The 15,816-nt window shown below is 30.9% G+C and overlaps 1 protein-coding gene across 4 annotated transcripts in view; it reads left to right on the top strand.

The window, feature by feature from the left end:
* Positions 1–2,032: 2,032 nt before the first annotated feature.
* Positions 2,033–15,816, top strand: part of sona (sol narae) — a 55,243-nt gene continuing 41,459 nt past the window's right edge. Inside the window, exon 1 of one of the 4 annotated variants that reach the window (XM_065343937.1) lies at positions 2,033–2,372. The gene's annotated coding sequence lies outside the window, so the exon portion shown is untranslated. Of the gene's footprint in view, positions 2,373–2,454; positions 2,591–15,816 lie in introns of those variants that run through there. The other 3 variants (XM_065343935.1, XM_065343938.1, XM_065343936.1) reach the window with 3 other exon arrangements.

Consider the following 15,816-nt stretch of genomic DNA (forward strand, 5'->3'; position numbering starts at 1 on the left):
AATGATTAAAATATCCATTGAATCTATGAAAAGTGTTAAAATGAACTCAGAAAGTGTTGCAATTACCAAATTGTGCATTTCAAGATTTTAAAGCGTTTTTCAAAAAAAAAAAAAAATTGGCTCCAAAAGAGCACTTTTGTTCAATTTTAAGTCGAAAACAACCTCAGAAACATGTTGACAGTACGAATGTGACCTGGAAAAGGAGATTTTTAGCTGTAATTTTCTAATTAAATACTCACCTACATTCCGATGATTTGAGTTATTTTTTGAAAAAATCTGTGTGAAAAAAGTGCAAATTCTCACTTAACTTATGTATAGAAACTGGTCATGGTCTTCAAACAATTTGTTGGCAGTTGGAACATAAGCAGGAATAGGAATGAATACTCCCTCAGTTGAAACTACCCAATCACGCTCTTCTAGGTTTTAGGGCACTTTAAAAGAAAATACCTACCACATCTAATTTGAGCCTGAAAAATTCACGTCTCTCAGTTTTCACTAAAATGAACCTCAAAATGCTCTGACAGTAGGAATATAATCAAAAAAGAATATTTTCGAGGTCACAGCTTCTCAATTGCACATTTACTACTTAAGGCTTTGAGGAACATTTTTGAAAAAATTTGTGCAAAAAATGCACCTTTTTTCTTTTTATGTCGGAAGTTACACTGAAAAATTTTTGTAAAAAATGACGAAAATCCAAAATGTCAAGTATTAAAATACGTAATAAAAAAAAAAAATTGAAAAAAATAATTGATGTGTCGAAAATGGTTAAAAAGTCACAAAATATTTAAATCTCGTGGGAAAATACGAGAAATCTTGGAAAACTGTTATTAAAAAACGTACAAAAGCAAAGAAAATGCTGTAAAAATCATTTAAAATTGATTAAAAGTTCTGGAAAATGTTTGAAATATGGAATTTGACCGAAATAATGTAAAAGCGACTGAAAAATAAAAAAATAAATCCACCATAATTTTGTGAAAAAAAAAAACAAAAAAAAGAATTCAGAAAACATGGGTGCAACGAAAAATGTTATAAAGGTGAAAAAATGTAAGATAAATAATCAAAATGCTTCATAAGTGATAGAAAACGCAAGGAAATTTGCTCAAAACATAATAAAAATTGTTTTCAAAAATGACAAAAAAAAATCATATAAAATTCTAAAGATTGGTAACTCAGAAATTCTGATTAAACTTGAATTTATTTTAATGTAAAAAATAAGAAGGTATCGTTTAAAAACGGAAAAAATTGTATTATGAATTTCAAAAAAATCCAAAAAATCTCTGAAAATCCATTCCAAAAAGTTCTGTGAAATCAGTAGAAAAGCTTATAAAAAGGTACTTACATTTTGTGAAACTGATTGGAATTTTTGTAATCATTTTTTTAAAGAGATATTTTTAAGAAAAAAGTTGTCGAAAATGATAAATTGATACTTAATTTACAGGAATTTAAATATCTTACTTTGATGTACCTACTCGTATCTGTACAGTTGAAGTAGGTAATTTGATTCCAGCTCAATACAAATTAAAATTTCGAAATTATTAAAACGCAGTGTTATAAGGTATACTCGTAATGAAGCTAACAAACAAAATTCTGTAAGAAAAATTACGTACAAAAATCGGGGAAAACAGACTTTGAACTGCAGACATTGAAAAGAGTCACCCCTGACACCCGTTTGTCTGCAACATTCGAGATGAACAGCAACTACATACGAGTAAATCATCCCAAAACAAAAACACCTGTATCGAACACCTTGAAAATAAAAGTCAAAGTGGTAAGGATGACGTCGAGAACAACCCGAGAACCACTTTCAATTTCATCGACTCTTCGACTCGAAACAATAACATCCTAAGGAGGGATGGTAGGTAGGGGCTATAGGTGTGCAGAGAGAGAGAGAGAGGCGCCAACTTATACATCCAAGTGCACAGCAACATGTAATTTGTTGATTAAGGCACACACACACGCTGACGATGAAGAAAAAAAATCTGGTCGCTGGTCGGCATTTTAAATTGGCGTGAGAGGTAGAGTGGTGGTGTGGAAAAGAGTATGTAGTAGGGTCGCGAAGGTAGATGCAATACATTAACAGTTACTATTATGTTAACAGGATTTATTAAGTACTTTCCTGTCTGTATTGGTAATGCTGTCTAGCTACATGAATGTCAGTTCTCTTTTAAGTTCTCTGTTTTAGTTGATTCTTCAGCGCGGTTACGTGCGGTGGCGTTTCTCGCAGAGTGTGTCGTGTTACCACCAGTTCGTTCGTTTCAAAGTACGTTCGCTTAAAAATCGTTCCTTATACTAGTTCGTGCGGTTATGGATTTAAAAGTGAAAGTTTATTACCACGTGTAATATACCTATATCGTTACAACGACCAGTAATACGTGAGTTGCCGCTTCTTTCAAATATCATACTGATACTGTATTATATGAAAACCAGTTATGTAATATTGCGGAAAAAACGTTTTGAAGGCTTATGCATAAAAATTTTTTCTCAACGGAGCTCATGCACATGTGTATTGTCTTATCGAGTAAATTAATATGGATCAATTTCGTGCAGACGTAAATTCGACCAGAGGATGGCTTTTTTTTCGTTATTCGAGGTGATCTACGAGTGTAAATTTTGCTAATTTAAATCTCTTAAAAATCTACTTGCAAAGGTCGGTGATTTGTGACGTTCGAATCTGAGGTAAAAATCAGTATGAAGTAAGAAGTTGTTTATTTCGATCAAGATGTTTAAATTGATCATTTTTTTTTGGGGGGGGGGGGTAATTTCATATCAGTGTTTCAATTTGTGAATGATAAAAATGGATTTGAAGTTCATGTTTGAAAATATAAATTCGAGAAAGATACGATTTTGTGGTGTAAAATTAATTCGTGAGTAAGGCCATATACTGTACCTAAGATGTATGTACTTGGCCTTTCAAAACTGATAGGACCTGCCAAAAATTGCAAGTCTGTATTTTTATATGAGGTAAATTCAAGGTATCCCTGCTATCATGATGTTTCAATTTTCAAGGCACGTGTTCTTTGTCGAGTAATCATAAGTATTAACTAATCATGCACCATGCAGACGAATCACATTCTCTTACATCAAAGCTTTCTCGTTGCTGATCTGCCTATACATATACCTACTTATTATGAAATACAATAATTATAGTACTCGATCTACTTGAGCAGGTTAGAGAAAAAGTAAATTTTTACATTTTTCAAAAGGTCGTATTTAAAATTCCATAAAAGTTCATACCTTTATATCTATGCATATTATTTTTTTTTGGAAATAATGAAGTTTAAAATAAAAAAAAAATTGTGATTTGAAAAAAAAACTACAACCTTTGATCAGAGCAATATGTTTAAAAAGTTGACGTAAAATCTGAAAGCTAGGAACAAATTTTTTATGATAATTTTTTACTGATTTTTTCAAAAGTAAATATGTACTGATTTTTTGTTGAATAAAGGTGGTGTCTAATAGTCATATTAACTGTTAAAAAGGGGCTTTCCGTTGAATTCAATCGTAAAAACAGTTGCAATATTATAATTTTGATGCAAATACATAATATTTTTTCAATTTTTTTTGCAAGAAATTCATTTTACAGATTAAAAATCAGTTACTTCGTTCAAAGGTTATCCAAAAAAAAAAAAAAAAAGTAAGACTGAATGCTTAGAAATAATGCCATGATTATATAGAAAAATGTAAACAAATCATGTTATACTTTGTTTCAACAAACGACAATCTTTGATTTTAAAACTTTATTTATAATGTTTTAAGGTGGAAAATTAACGCTGAAAAAATAAAATAATATGATCAACCATCATTAGGACCACTATTTTTAGCATGAAAATATTGAAATGTTATTTTATTTTAAATTTTGACTTGACTGGTTTCCCCCTCCTCTGTTTCTTTTATGTCATTTCTGTGGAAGAAAATGAAATCTGTTTTGAAAATTTGAATGCGTGACTTCAACTCTATTCAGTATTCATAGTTCACATTTTGAAAAAAAATTGATATGTAGTTTGTTTCATCCTCTGGACTCTCGACTTTTCGTGTAAACATTTTTTGGTGATAAAAAATTAAAATAAATTTCTACAAATTCAATAATTTTGATCTAAATGTTTTTTTTTTACAAGATTCTAAGCTTTTGTGAAAAGTTGCAATCATAAAAAAAGTATAAGTATGATTGAAAACCACTCTGGAGGGTTGATAATTCTTCGTCTGTCAATTATCAACGTACTTGTTCGAAATAATTGTGAGAAAATAGAAAAAAATATTACTATATAAAAACTACTGTACGGGGAACAAGGAAAAAATAATACAATAATAGATAACAAACAACACCTCTCTGCCTAGGTACCTATTAATTATTCCGCTATTTAAACAAAAAATTACGTCGAGTTATCAAAAAAGGCTCGGTTTACAAGTTTTACATTGTTTATTTAATTTTGACGCTGTTTATGTTAATTAAGGTCATAACTTTTACTCTTGTTTGTTATCATTTAATGTGTTTATATTCATTGAAGTGATAGGTACGAGCATATAAAGTTATAGAACATTTATCATGTGCAAAAAAAAAAAAAAGAAGTTGTAATACAGGGGAAATGTGATGCAACGTAGAGAAAGTCTTAAGACATTATGAAAGTCACGAAAATTATGCAGATTACATTAAACAGGTCTGGTTGTAGAGTATAACTATACGTATGGAAAGACAGGGCGTTGTTTGATTAGTTTCCGCAAAATGATAAAAATTGTATGTTCTCGGTGTTCAGTGATAAGGTATAGTTATTCAAAATTCAAGAATATTAATACAAAAATAATCAGATAAATCGTGATCAAATTGCTCAAAAATAGGGTGGTTTTTACATAATCATCTTGTTATTTATGTTGGTTGGTTTAGATATTGCTACTTGTGGTATTTGCCAATGCTTACTAATAATAAGAAACGCCCATAAATTTATTCTGTATCTGTGAGCGCATACTCCATATTTTATCCAGCCCTTCGGTTTATTTTGTCCAAATATCTACCAATCGATACGTAAAGCACTCGAAGCAGCTTGTACAAAATTAAGGAATCGAGAGCTTTCGTTGCTAAGGGGCGTTGGCATTCGTTGAATTTATTTGTATTCGAAGCTTTTGCAAAATTGAACTTGAAATGACTAAAAACTCAAAAGTTTGACTTTTTACGAGTTTATTCAACTCATTGATACGACCTATTGAAAAAAATAAATAAACACAGAAGAATAAGTTGAAAAGAAACCAGCTGCAGATACACCGCAAATAGATGTACCTACATAATAACAATACCGTCATAGAAATTCAAACGCTCTACGAGTAATTATCACTTTCTTTCCAATCATATCGCGAAGTAAGTAAATGTCAAGGTGAAGACGTCGTTAAACTTTAAACATTCAGAAATCTCGCGCAGCTAGGTAGCGATTTAATATATCAGTATTTGAACCATTACTCGCGTGTAAACGATTATTTTATTCATCTTCACGTAAGAATTTGCCCGATAACCATAATTTACTAAAAATTAAGAAGGCCATTTTCATTATAAACCCAGTCTAGACTCGACATTCGGCTAAAAAATCAACTTACCGGGCATGATAATCTGATCATTTTGGCACGTTGCCTTCTTACTTTCATTTACTATTCGTATTAATTCGCTTTACAATATTGTTTTTTTTTCGTGCGGTAATTTTGCCAATTAATAACGATTAAATTTTTAATTTTTTTTTCGAAAGTTTTCAAATAACTTAATTTTTTCCCAAACATTAGTCGTGCCGCGCCGTTTGTATATTTTTGGGATAATTTGTTCTTTGGTGAAAAAAAAATCAAATAGGAAGGTACCCACACATTTGTATAAAATAATACCTACATTATGTAACTCGAATCGATTAATCTTAATTATTTAGCATTTATTTGGATTTTTAAACATTTTTTGAATTATGCATATTTTGCGAATCCCAAATCGTTGACGAATCTTACGAAATTACACGGTACATTTTGTTTTGGCAATGTTACTCCCTCTTCCGTACCTTCTGAAACTCGTGGATATTTTGATGATGTCACCTTTGCGAGATATCTTCGAATTAATGATTTTCATATTCGCTGATAGTGCTTTTTAACCATTCTCTTTACCCCTCTAATCTGCCACGGAAATTCATTTTGCAATAATTTTGGTAAAAATATTGATTATAAAGTACTTTTTTGCGATTGTATCAACGTTTGTGAATAATTTGGTTAATTTTATCGTATTTTTTGTGATTTCAAAAAAAAGTGAAAAATTAGTTGCGAACGAGTTTTGATGATTAATAATTATTTGAAGAAGATACGTGCTATCAACCTTGAAAATTGAAGGGGTAAAAATTACGTTTTTTGAAAATGAGAGTCAAAAGTCTATTTTTGATTGCAAAAGTGAGGTAGTACAAGTGAACAAACTTTTAACCTAGAATTGAAATTCAAAACTTTAGTGGATGTCAAAGTTTATGAAAAAATTTCAAAAAGTTTGTGAACACGTAAACTTTAGGCAAGAATAACTTCATAAATTTTGATCCTAGATTCAGCTGTAAGCACAAAATTTGTTCACTTTTCGACGTACTTTTGATTTATCTGATCCATTTTTCAAATTGTGATATTTTTTCCTCAATATCTGTTCGAATTGGAAGTTTAATTCAAAACTAAAACACCTTCAACAAAAAAATTTCGAATTTTTCTTGTTTTTTGAAAAATTATTCTCAATTTTCAGAAAATCTACAATCACAATTTTATTTTATAAATTGAGTAGGTATCATGTTCTCAGCTCTGTTGCCTGTCTTGAGAAAGGGACAGAGAAAGACTAGCCCTTCTCCCATTTTCATCGATAGATTTCTAATCAAGCGTGACGTTTTTTAGCAGACTCTAAAGAAAAGTTATTGAAAGTCAATTAATTTTAAAGAATGAATTTCTTAAAAAATTGATTCAAAATTATGTTAGATAGCTCTTTTACCTACTTCAATAATTTTATAACGAAAATTCAATTTTTTCAATTGGGGAATAACATTTCCACCCTTATAAAAAGAAACTGTCCTCTTTTCCCCCTTCACCACCCACATGATTTAACACACTGTAATATGCTTATGCTGAATGTAAAAGTGAGCAATCCTTAGCTATTAATCGAGTTAATCGTCCCATATTGCACATTTGCATGTATAGGTAACAGTATATTATGCATGTGTAGGTAGGTATATCGATCGAAGAGATTTTTTTGGAAACCTTAGGTAGCGCTTGAAGAAGCGTGAAATTTCGGCACGGTTGATCTACAAGATTAAGAAATTTTATCGTAAAAAATCGGATCATTAATTAACTCATCACTTTATATTTAACCGGTTATGGTTCATTGAAGGAATAAAGTGATTGCGAATTTGGCGCATGATAGGATTTCACGATACGATATTCGAATGGCTTGATAGTTTTATAGTACGAACTATACGAACTAGTGCAACATGGAACATCTATATATAGGTATTAAAATACCTATATTTATTTTACTGAGCGACCTGACGTTTGAAGAAAAAAAAAATCAACCATTGGTCGTGTAAAAACAATACGCATACTATTGCTGCTGCATTAGATCGGAATAATAAATGTATAACTCGTACTATTACGTTTACCTTTATATTCTACATATACTCTTTGAAAGAGAAAGTATTCCGTTATATCGCGTGTGAACTGTTGATTGAAGTGCGATTTATTCCATTAAAATAATAATTATTGTATTACTAAATAAAAATTGGAGTATTATCTGTCTGGCGCGGCAAAGGTGTCAAAAGCGTTGAAAGGTCGTTGAGCCTCTCCGCTGAGATGAGTGGAACTGTATCTATAGCAGCATGTACGTATCTGGGAGGAGTTTTGAAAATAAATGTCGAATGATTCTCCCTTCTTTCCCAGTTTCCTTTCGAAAACTTCGAGAAATTTTGTAACAAATTAAAGAAAGAGGAAATTCTTCCTCCTTTCAATTATTCAAATTAGTACTTCAAGGTCATCCAATATGCACTCTTCACAATAATTATTTCATTTGAATAAGCTGCATGCTGGAAATCTTGAACTCTTAGAAAGATATACACCTAAATCAAAATATGCATGCAAAAAAAAATGGATCTACTGAGTAACAAAAAACGTAAAAATTGAAAATACTCGAAAAAGGTGCTTCGTTGTTGACTGTAGGTACATGTAAATTAAGATTCCAATGTTTATACTTATTTTTCGATAAAAAATAAAACAATTACCGAACTTTTATCCGAAGGGAAACGTTATTGCATTTAGAGTCACGATTAATTGTGCCCACATTGTGTAACAGAATGCTGTTGTTAAATGGTAAATACGCAGGTCTAGGTAGGTATACTGCAAGAAATAAAATTTCGAAAGAACTTCGGTTTACCATTTAGCTTTGCTGTTTTTTTTTTACACGCCTTTTGATTATAGTTTACGTTAAGTACCTATGTTATAAGTATTGTGCATAATAGATACGTAGTCTTTGGAGTATTTTATTTTTTCCTATATTCACGCATAAATGTACGCAGAGATCTAGTTTAGGTGTATAATTGTACTTTCATTTCACTTACTCTTGATTTCATCGATAACACATCGAAGGAATTTTTATCTATGCGGTCTACGGGTTTGAGTTTGGGCTTTGTGTTTGGTTTTTCAGGCGAGTATTTAAAAAATTGTTCATTTATGTATCCTAAAGCCATAATTCTGTAACAGAGTTTGACCATTGGTTATTTATTCATTGCTCATAATTATATGGGTTAGGTAGGTATGAATTTCGTACCTACGTTTATAGAAAGGTTATTTCATCTGTTATCTATGAAGCATTTGGAAATTAAATTTTTTTGTTGAAATTATCAAAAAATCCCAAGTTAAAATTAACACGAAACATAGTTTTGAAATTTATTAGAAATTTGTCACTCTTACTATTCTTTTTTTGGTAAGTAATGAAATGATTGAATAAAGCATGTCCCAAAACCTCTGCAATCAAAATCCCAAATTCTGAAATTCATTGTTGGATTTTTGGCAATAAAGAAAATCGTCAATTTTGGGTCATTATTAAGCTTCCACCCAGCAAGTTTTTGAATTCCTTCAGGAGTTTCAAATCACTCTGCAAGGACAACAAATTTATTTGTGACCTTTTATTAGGTCTATCAAAATTTACTCGTACTTCTGAATCAACGAATACCGTTCGACTTGAAAAAACCAATTTTGGGTCATTCTTAACTTCCCTGTACGTTTTCAATTTTTTACAGTAATTTTAGGTTGCTCTGGAATACCTTAAGATGAACTTGAACTCCTATATAACTTTAGGTGGCGCTTCTTGGAGACCCCCTACCTATTCAAGTTATGATGCCAAAACAATGTAGGAAATGAATTTCGAATGCTTAATGCTAATAAATGCATCTGCAGACAACATGTTTGTCACAAACTGCGTATTTTTACTTTTTCAGGGGTTCTTAAAATGATAAAAATGGAAATGGAAAATCGAATTTTTTGATACCAGCACAACTGGTTACAAGTGCATAAATTGGGTCATTTGAAATGCCCCTTCAGGCCAATTAACCGTTACCAAAGCTCAATGGGAAGGTTGTGAAATTGATTTTTCAAAACTTTCAAAAACATAATATTTGAATAAATATGCACCCTACAACCCCGAAAAAGGTCAGTGACCTCAACAATCAGCTTCATTATATGTACTTCACTTGCGTTGTACCCAATACGAATTTACCACTGGAATTTTTTGTCAATTGCAACGATTCCAAAAATTGTACATGTTTTTAGCTTTAGGGGGCTGGTACCACCCTCCAAATGATGTTTTGGGGGAACTGATGACTGATGACCATTTTTCAAGAAGGGATGTATGCGATAGTTTTTGGCTATTTTCGTCAACATTCAAGGGATGGGGGCACAAAACACCCCTTATTGCAACTCATCCTTACTTTACTAAAATTCAAAAATTAGAATTTAATTTTTAGTTACAGAGGTTTAAGCATATATGCTCTTTCGATTAGTTGTTCGAGTGATTCTCTGATAAATAACAAAACAGCGTGACGTTTGAAAAAAACATCATAAAAAACAAAAAAAAAACATTCAATTCATACTTGAAATTTTTCTTAAGACATCCTACATTTCATAAAAGATGGTCTATATGTTTAAAAATTCCAAGAACTATCGATATTGTTATTAGAAATCATTCATCGTTATTCATTTTGTAACATAAAAATTAGGTCGTTCTATTCTTATGATTTCGTAAATCCACTTTTTCGTACCACTTCTCTCCCTCCTCCGCCTGATCGACCTTTCCAAAGACATAAATTGAGTAACGGTTTGCCGCATAGGCTACATTTTTATTGTAAAAAAAAAATTCAAATCGTTTTCGTATAGGTAGTCAGTCAATTTGCTAAGATTTACTCCTATGTAAAAAAAAAAATCCACACGATTACCTATTTCATTCATCTTCGAACTAGTTGATAATGACTGTTGTAGGTAATATATTCATCTCCGTATAAGTAATTTCCTCCAGGTTCCAAAAGTGGTAAGCGTCATTTAGGTTTATTTTATTACAATATGAACTACTTTCTTGTTGTTTATTCTTTTTAAAACGTCATCGCTATGATGCTGTTACCAATTGAACGAGCTGAAAGTGAAAAGAAAGCGAAATGGACACGATACCGAAGGAGGAAATGAGTTGAAATGTATAAAAAGTCGTGTTAATTAGATTTAATAGTGACAATAACAAATTATAAAACAAGGTAACGGTGCGTATACGGTGAGTAGGTAAAGCGAAACAGAACAGCTCATCTTCTATGTACATTGTCGCCGGATCATTGCCAACATTATCGTGACATTCAAGTTCAAGTTCACGTTTCGATACCTGCCTATGTATTGACTTAATATTTATGTACGTTCTTGAAAAAATAATTCATGATTCATGACAAATGTGTACTGTACGTAGAGAATTTTTTACAACGCGGTTATATGTAGTCTTTAAGATACGATGACTTTTGCTCCTTAATTTTTGTTTCGTTTTCATTTGTCAAAATACATATTACGTAAAACTTGATATAATTCGTGACTCGAATAGGCCTAAGTAGGTATTTGTATAAGTCATTAGGTCGTATCGTGATTTTAAGTTTACGTTTCGAAAATTGTTTGAAAACTCGTTCTCGTTTAGATAAGCAAATAAATTGTCCAGAATACATTTTAAACGTGTAAAGTACCTACCTATACTCGTGTAGTTTTGAAAACCATTTCGCAGATTCGTTGCAAAAATACAGGGTGTTTTGCGGACTTGCCATTCTACTTCATTAAATCGATGCACTCGCATCTCTTGGCAAATTTTCAAACGAGTTGACTGGTATTAATGCCACGGAATGTACGTATATACCGAGCAATGAGGCAACAATTTCCGTAAAATAGTCATCGCAATAATGAAGGGGGTCCACTTACACTCTCAATCTGGCTTCTGGTTTCCCGTTCGATATACAGCGTATTGGTAATTATGTATTTATGACGAGTTTGATCTCGGGTTAGTATTAAAAAAGGTAGCTGATTCGATTACAAATGATTCTCACGATGAAGGAAAAATTTAATCTCATGGTCTAAAGCAGCACCTATATCTATAAGGACACCACCTAAGTAATTTTAGTTCGAAAAATTAATTCCTTTGAATCATTTCGTTATTAGAGATGGAATTTTATAAACTTACGTAATTTTTCAACATTCAAGGTGTATAATTTCTAAATTGAGAAACATCAAGTTTATAGGTGAGTAAGAAAGTGACTATAGGTAGAGGTGGGTACTGCTTAATTAACTATCTGTTGTATGTTTGATTAGTTCTGGTTGGTGCTTTTGATGTATGTATTTCTTGGACACAAGATAGCGAAATGGTATAAACAGTTTCTAATTTTTGATAGAAAATGTTTCTTACATGATGTTCCGAAAAAATAAATGAAGGTTTCATGTCAAAAGTTCAAGCCAAAGAGGCCTTAATTCGCCTTCATTTTTAGTTAATGAGTTTTCTTTCAAAAATAAAAAAAGGTTTGGTGATTTGAAACTAATTTTTTTCCACTCCGTAAAAAAAATATGTTTAATTTTTTTTTCAGAAAATTTGAAACTGATAATTTTTTTTCTAAAATTCGTTTTACTTGTGTACCTGGCCTATCTCGATATTTTAAATGTTCTCATTTAGATTAAAATAGCAAAATTATCTAACAAATTGGCCAAGGCCAGGGGGTGAGTAAGTTTTCTAAAAATTTCAAGTAACGTTTCCTAAATTTTGCTCATCTTGAAAACAAAGTTTTTTGTGCAAAAAAAATTGCATTCAATTTTAATGATTGAAAATTGTACGAATGTACGCTCTATGATAATTACTCGTGTTGTACGCATGTTTCAATCTCAAACCTTTTGAGAAAAACAACGGCTCAAAAAATAAAATAAAATGAAACAAAATTGTAGAGCACAAAATTTACCTCACTACCTACTGGAGATGTTTGATTTGCTGTTTTTCTATGGAAGTTCGAAGTTCATTTTTGAGATAGGGTACCTATTTTGACTTTTGAGCAATATTCGTATAATTGAAAACTTCACACTGAATAGTAGGTGCAATAACAAAAAATGAGAGAAATGAGATTGTAGAGTACTTTTTTTACTTCGGAAAACTGTGATGTTTTTTTAGGTGCTTTATTTTTGAGTTTTTTTGAACTATACAGGTGGCTTGAATCGATTATTTGTCTTGAAAAATTTGAAATTGCATCATTTCTATACGATAAAAATCAATTTCAATGTAAAATTTCAAACCATCGAAGAAAAATAAATATATAAAAGAAACAAAATTGTCTTTGAACTCAAAATTTTTCAACTGTTGAATGCTGACTGCAGTAAGTTTTTTTCCACCCACGGCAGTCTTCTATCACTGAAAAAATATATGCTTCTTGATTTTAGTTCATGACTTTTTTTGTATCAATCGTCAATGAAAGTGCCCAATTTAAAGTATTTTTAAACATTTTTGAGAAACATGTCACTGAGAATCCTTCAAGTCCAAATTTTCTATTTTAATTGCCTTATTTTTCATCATCAGTATTCCTTTCCATCTTACTGATTTTTCATCTTCTTCATCAAAGCTCTCAACTGCAGCCTATAAAAATTGAATACAATAATAATCGAGTACCTATATTTAAACGTTTCGTCATTTTTAATAATCTTTATCCTGAAGTATTTACTTATAACTTCTTGGATCTTGAATTTTACCATTTCAATATAACTTAAATAATACGTACTTAACATGAGAAAAAAAAATTACATAACTATTCCTTCATAGACTTATACTTAAGAAAAATGCAAACGCACTTCGAAGGGCATTTTTTGTGGACAATAGTTTGATATTATTTTTTCTAAAGCACAGTGTAGGAAAAAATTAAGAAACCTTAATACGACGCTTGGTTGAATATAAATAATTGAAATAGAATAATTTTTCAAATATGTCGGAAGAGTCGTTGGTACCGAAAAAAAATTACCCATCCGATGGCTAACCGACATGTGGACGTAATTTTAAAATTTCTAGTTATTCTGGTTGTTAAACATCGCGATCCTATACTATAGAAGTTCACTATGTAATAACTGGAATATCTGTGTAAGTCCTTGACACGGATATGTCTTTGATTAACAAGTTCATAAGATGTATTGAAACAAAAGAGCAAATGAAACGGTTTAAATTAATTACTTCAATACCGCTAATTAATTATTGGTGGTGGTTTTCTTTGGACATCACAGCCTTGCTTGAGAGGACATAAAGGACCTGCGGAAAATTCGAATTTAGCCGTAATAATACACAATGATAACCAGTGGCTTGTATTTTTTTTATGGAAACATTTACCTAATTAATTGATTTATGGTACACATCGCGATCGTGAGGTAGGTACATATTTATAATATGTACTCTTTGTAAATGATTGATAGAAATTTATTACGTATACGACGAATAGCCGTATCGACGAACAGGTATGCAAATAATGTCGGTGGTAATTTGTTCAAGTTCATGAACTTTACACGTAAATTTATCTCTTTGATAATATTTCGAAGATAACGCGCGACGACATATTCGCAACTCGCTGCATTCCTTTCCTATATCCAGCATTCGTAAACGTTTAGAAAATTTTTTCACTCAGAAGATTTCGCATGAAATTTAAAATAGCTACACACATTAAATTTATTGCCACCCATCTTCCCAATCTGATATCGAATTAAACAGCAATTTCGGCTGAAATAAAAAATTTTCAAGTTGGTTTCCAAATCACGTGACATTTATCAAATACCACTGGATAGGTGCATGTAAAATTTCTACCTATTACTACCAAGCCAAATTACCTATAATTTTTTTTTGGAATTTTGAGATAATATTTGGTTTTTAATGGTAGGAAGTTGTATACTTTTGTATAAGGCGTATGTGTAGCAGATAGTCTATATATATTCTGATAAGTGCGTCATGGTGCTTGATTAATCCATCGCTTTCTTAGCAATTTTCTCTGGTGCATTGCATTATGACCGTTGTGTAGTCTTCTGTGCTGCAAGGTAACATTATGGAAATATCAAGGAAGTTGTTCCGGAATAGGATTCATTAATAAAGATTCCATTAACTCTACGCCATCTATTTGAAAATCTTATTCTATCAAGATGAATTCTATTTCACAATGCCTAGGTCATACATACCTACAGGTGGACGAAACCAGAAACACAATGAAAATATAAATAAACAAAGGGTAGGGATATTCAAAATCAGTAAAATAAAAATAACTAATAGGTTTCTACATCTACGTACCTATAAAATGTATGCCTTAGATAAATTAAAAAATGGTTTCGATTAAAATGTACTCGATGCACTTTGATATTTGCAAATAATTAAATAATGGAGTATCGAAATGAAAGTGATTATATAATTGAGATGTGTAAATTGAACGTTTGAAAAAACCGAGCTGGTAAACACGTATAACGTAATTACAATTATATGGGTATGCGATTGAAAACTCGGTAGGTAAGTAATGAATTGATTTTTATCATTTTCAACATGTCGTCATGCCATCGGGTATATGTTGTCTGAGTCTGGTCTGCAGATGTCTAGTTTTGGGCATGAAGTGAAATAAAATACACACTCGATGCGACGTATTTGAAATTATTTGTCTGGTAATCTGATGATGGATTAAGTTGAGAAGCAAAACATTTGAAAATGGGTCAAATTTAAAGGAAAAGAGGAAAAATCAAATTTTAATTCTTAAAAAAAATTGAAAAAAAATCAACTCAAGTTTATTATGCTTACAGCGTATGTAGAAAGTAAAATTGAATACACTGCTTAAGAATAACCAAGACACAAATATAAAATGTAAAAAATTGGAAAAATTACTCAAAATAGGTATGCTAAAAAAATGTTTTTAAATTTTGGAAAATTTTGAGTAATTTAAAATAACTCTAACTCCGTTATAGTAACTTTTCAACTGTTCAATAAGTTTTCTCAACTGTTTTTGACAATTTTGATTAAAAACTATTCTTCTTATTTTAAAACGTGGTTTCATTGTAATAACATTTTTTTGTAAATTTTAAAATTGGTGGGTTTTTAAAGGAACGCCTCAATTGCTATTCATCGTACATATTTAAAATAAAGATGCATTATTTTAAATTGAGAAAAAAAATGTCTGAGAAATTGCTTTAAAAACGTAGAAAGAATTAAAAAAATGAAATTAAATTTGTAAAATTACAATAAAATTTGATAAAAATTTTCAAAAAATGAGAAAATTTGTTTGAAGTTACATT

The sequence above is a fragment of the Planococcus citri genome, chromosome 1 (genome assembly GCF_950023065.1).
Source record: "Planococcus citri chromosome 1, ihPlaCitr1.1, whole genome shotgun sequence".
In the NCBI taxonomy this organism is placed as follows: Eukaryota; Metazoa; Arthropoda; class Insecta; order Hemiptera; family Pseudococcidae; genus Planococcus; species Planococcus citri.